Raw genomic sequence first — 5,100 nt, 5'->3', positions numbered from 1 at the left:
TTCTGATTGAAGAAGAAAATCCTTAGAAACATTTGTCTCAGTGATAAGTCTTAATTTATGTGAGAGTTAAATTGAGAGACTCAGAGAAGTCAGCAAAAGAGAAGGGAGACACCATTAACCAAAGTGTTCTAAGTAGAGTTTAAAGAGAAAAGTTTAACAAAATGGCTTAAAGGAGTTATGGTATAAGAATATGATGGAATATTATTTTGCTTTAAGAAACCATAAAGGAGATGGTTTCACGAAAACCCCAGGAAGACTTACATGACCTGGTACAAACTGAATTGGAGAACCAAAAGGACAATCTACAAAGTGACATAAATACTGCAATAATAATAAACTGTGAAAGACTTAGGATTGATCTATCACAACACCAAAGGACCCACCATGTAAAAATTCTTTATCTTCAGATAAAGAATTTATGAACTCACACTTACACTTCCTTGCTGACAAACTGCTGACCATTTTGTTCCATGAGAGGGGGGGGGAGCTAGAGAATGACTCTCTCCAGTTCAGCCGGACCCACAGAAGTGGGGAGCGCAGCCTCGCCTGCCTCCCGGGTCTCACCAAACGTACGCTGCAGTGCGTTAACCAGCACCACATGCTCTTCGCTAGGGGCTCTGTCCCTCAGTATCTTCCTTTTCGTGGTCTTCCTGTGCTTTTCTAAAGGCACTAACACAATGCAGATTTTACAATTCAAGTTGTCACTGAAGGAACGGCAGAAATGGGCAAGGAAAATGTGACAAGTTCATCATACCCAGACTTAATTCCTATGGAGGCGACCCTGTTAGTGATAGAAACATCTGATGCTGTCGTGGAAAAAAACGTGACAATAGGAAACCCTACTAGCATAGAACTAAAATGTAACTTCAGTACCACCAGGCATCCACCATTTGTGTATGCATATTGGGAAAAAAGGTGATTATAGGATCAATACAACAAGTGGTGTAAGAGTATTTGAAAATATCATGCAAGCTCATATCAGGTTGATGGTCACTGATAAAATACATGTGGACAGCTACTCTTGTGTTTTTGAAAGGATAAATGAACAAAGGGGCACGTTTCACTTTAAAGTTCCTGAAATTTATACAAAAGAATTACCAATGGTGAATTCTGCTGTCTTGAATTGTAACAGTAAAAACAATGTCCCTTTGGAGTGGATGTGGTATAGTAGTATTGGAAGTCAAAAGGTTCCCATTGATCTTACAATGAAAAACAAGTATGAAATTCTACCATCCAAACATAATGAAACAAAAGTTAAGATAAAGCACCTTCAATCAAAAGAGAGTGGACTATACTCGTGCCACGCAATATTCCTCCTAGGGGAGAGTGAAGGAAAGCAGAGCCTCAAAGTGCTAAGCTACCTGGTGCTACTGAATCCATTTCTTGCTGTAACTGCTGAAGTTGTTATTTTAGCAACTGGTATTTTTCTCTGTGAGCTATACACCAAAAGGAGACAGACATCCTCAGAAAGTGGAAAAGATTTTGAAGAAGCTTAGCAGCCAAAATCAGAAGATCACAATGGAGTATACAAGAATAACCAAAGAACTAGGCACAGAAAGAGTGAAGTCACTGTGAATTAATGCTCCAATTAAAGGAAATTTCAAGCCAACAAAAGAAAAATCTTTTAATAATGAAGAGTCCTGGGAAGCTGTGTTCACAGTTGCACATTTCAAGATTGTTTATACTTTCTTTTAAGAGTATATGTTTTGTTGTTGTTGTTGTTGCTTTAAAGAATACCATGCAATAGAAACATGATGCCATCCCTGTGTTCAATGAATTAACTTCGGAAATAGCATATACTATTTCATAGAATATGCTAGTATATATAGTATATTCCAGGGTTGCAGGAAAATTTCCATGCTGATTATTTCGCAATATTAGTGAAAAGCAGAAGTATTATTACTATTTGGATATGCAGATATTAACTTTTTTTATAGTAAAATGATGCCCAACAGGGTGTTCTCCAGTGTTATAAAAATCTTAACTTTATGCTAGTCTTCAAAGAACACACCAAACAGATGCCAGCAAAAGTCCTTAATAGATACTTGTGCATTAAAAAAAAGAACAGCAGCAAAAACCAAAGATATCATAAAAAGAAGAGCCTTTACTGTGTGTCTTAATAAAAAAAATTGAAATATTTTTGAAGGGACAACAAAATGTAGGATGCCTATTGGGAAATATATATAGTAAAGGGTCACTCTTAATGAAGATTTATTTTATTAAGTTAAGAGAGGAAGCATATCACACTGTCTAGAGAAATGGCCTTGAGTCCAGGAAGATCAAGTTTCAGTTCCTATCCCTAATGAATAATGGACCCCATTCAAATTGCCCAACTTCTCAGCAGTCTAGGCAACTCCTTAAATGGTTGAGTTGCATAGAAAGTGCTAACATCCCATTGGTAGAAAGGGATTCTTTAATACAGCATTCTTTATACCAGGGAAATCACAGGTACAGTTCAGATCATATCCCCATCCCTATTTGGGCAAGCAATGCCTTCTTCCTTTGTAAAAAAGATTATAGCCTATTTCCCATTTAAAGAAAAATAACATTTTATCCATAAATCTTGGTATACATAAGCATGTGTATCAGCAATGCCATATTCACAATGCCTATGGAGATTACAGATATGCTGATATAATTATCCATCACAAAATACATCAGGCTTGCCATATGGGGGAATAAACTAGAAAATTTATTAAGATACCAAAAGACTGAGTCCCAAAACCAGAAAGTGAAAGCCATCAGAGTAGTTATGACATTGGCACAGGTAGATAAAGTAGAAATCACCCACATTTTCAAGCCTTTAAAACAGAACAGGCTACCTCAGGCAAAGGTCCTCCTCTCCCCACTCACAGCAACCACCCAGCGTCCAGGAAGCACGCTCCCAGCAGCTCCGGCCCCTGGCAGTCCTCAGCAGGAGTCCTTAGCAGAAATTCTGGCTAACTCAAAAAGGGCTTCGCGCTGCCGCTGCCTCTGCTGCTGCCGCCACCGTCGCCACCACCACCAGCCACCACAGGAACTCTAGTTTGGCTTCCGCTTCCTCTTGCTCTGCCCCTTCCTGCTACGTCAGCAAGTCCAATGGGGCATGGAAGAACTTTAAATCCCATAACCCTTACATTTGGCCCCAAGATCTTTCATGTCCCTTACTTGGCAAAAATACAGTAGGAATAACTGGTGTCAACAAAATTTCACAACCATATAACAAGAATAGCACACAATAAACACAGAAAACCATATTTTAGGGTGGGTCTTGAGCACAGGCTCCCCATCATTCCCCCCACCCTGAACAAATGGGACCCCAAAATCTTGTGGTAAGGGGTGAATATCTCTTCTTCTATGGCTACTTGCTGCTGAAATCGGATGTAGAGCTGTCCCTGTCCTAAGGGGTCCCATTTGAGAGATCAGTTCTTAATATGCTTGATGCCAGGTTAAAGGGTGACACATCACAGTTGCAGACAGGGAGTGACATCCAGCTTAAGCTATCAGGCATCTACAGATGGAGGGTACCAAGCCTGTGGAAACAAATCTAACAAACAAGGTGAACAAACAAAAAAATCAAGAAGAAGCAAAGAGACAATAACCAGACTATTGTAGCCTCGCTCACGGTAGAATAAATGAGTTAAGGGTACAATTTTGTAATCTTCTCCAGAATAAACAATAGTTACAGTGTTATCCCTCCCATATGCTATAATCTCTGCAGCCTTTGGAACATCATCTGGCTTCCGTTTTACCCATACTTTAGCTCCTGATTTTATTCTATCAGTAGAACCAAATCCTTCAGTTCCTCTGACAGTTATTTTGGAAGGAGGGTCAGTTTTTACAAGTGGTATTGTTTTACAAGGAATGATAATCACTTGAACTATCCTATAATTTTTGTGAATCTGTATGGCCCCTTAACCTAAATTCTGGAATGTTACAACAATTTCTCCTTGATAATTAGAATCTATTACTCCAGCCAATACATGTATTCCTTGAGCTGCTCATCCTGATTTGGGTAAAATCTGTCCAAAGTGATTTTTAGGGATTCTTATGCATATTCCAGTGGAGATTTTTCTTATTTCTTTTCTGTCCAACCAAAAGTCCTCTAAACAATGTAAATCAAACCCCACCGAACCAGGTGGTCCTGGGTACAGTGCTGGGACATCTGGCCTCAAGGTCCAATACTCAATATTTGGGATCTTGTGTGTTTGTTGTCTTCTAATTTGCAGATTGGGGGTCATCATTCTGGCTAGAGGTGTACTTCCTCCCAATGGTCTATTATTCAAATTACACAGAGCCATGAACAAATTATCCTTCCAATGTTGATGTGAATTATTGGAACTTAACTTCCTCAACTGTTCTTTCAGTAATCCATTCATTCTTTCAATTAACCCAGATGCTTCTGGATAATATGGAATATGACATATCCATTCTATATTGTTTAGTATACAATACTTCTTCATTTCATTGCCTTTGAAATGTGACCCATGTTCACTTTGAATCTGCATTAGGGTTCCATAATATAGACTTATGAGATCTTCAGTTTTACAAGTGTTTTTCTGGGTTGCATTCTTATAAGGACAAGCTACTAGTACACCTGAATAGGTGTCAACACAAGTACATATAAATCTGCATGCTTTATCCAGTGGTAGTGGACCAATATAATCTATTTGCCAGATTTGGGCTGGGACTTTTCCTCTTGCTATCTCTCCAGTTACTACCCGAGGAACAGTTCACTTCTTTTCCAATTGACATATATGACATTCTTCTGCTATCTGTTTTAACAGTGAATGAGAGATACTAATACCTCGATCTTGTGCCCACTGGTGTGTGGCCTGGACCCCCAAATGGCCTGCTGTTTGGTGGACCCATTTTGCTAATACCGGATCATCAGTTGTTGCCACAGTAGGGACAATATTTTCAGTAGCAATCTTTGCCAGTTGATCAGCATGAGCATTGTATTCATGTTCTGGTGTGGTGAGGGCCACATGAGCATCTACATGAAAAACTGACAAGTCAGTGACCAAAGACATGTTCCAGACATCTTCCCAAAATTCTTTGCCCCAGATTTGTTTGCCATGAATTTCCCAATTTTCATTTTTCCACATGGGCATCCATGTA

General features: G+C 39.2%; 1 pseudogene; it reads left to right on the top strand.

Annotated features, from left to right (window-relative positions):
- The first annotated feature begins 494 nt into the window (after positions 1-494).
- On the top strand, positions 495-1,580 carry LOC138176157 (embigin-like; annotated as a pseudogene).
- Positions 1,581-5,100: the final 3,520 nt, after the last annotated feature.

The sequence above is a fragment of the Petaurus breviceps genome, unplaced genomic scaffold (assembly GCF_028583685.1).
Source record: "Petaurus breviceps papuanus isolate PSGF00001 unplaced genomic scaffold, PetGlider_PUasm1.0 81691, whole genome shotgun sequence".
Taxonomy (NCBI): Eukaryota; Metazoa; Chordata; class Mammalia; order Diprotodontia; family Petauridae; genus Petaurus; species Petaurus breviceps.
Note: the sequence above shows the minus strand (reverse complement) of the source record. Positions and strands in the feature narration are given on the sequence as shown.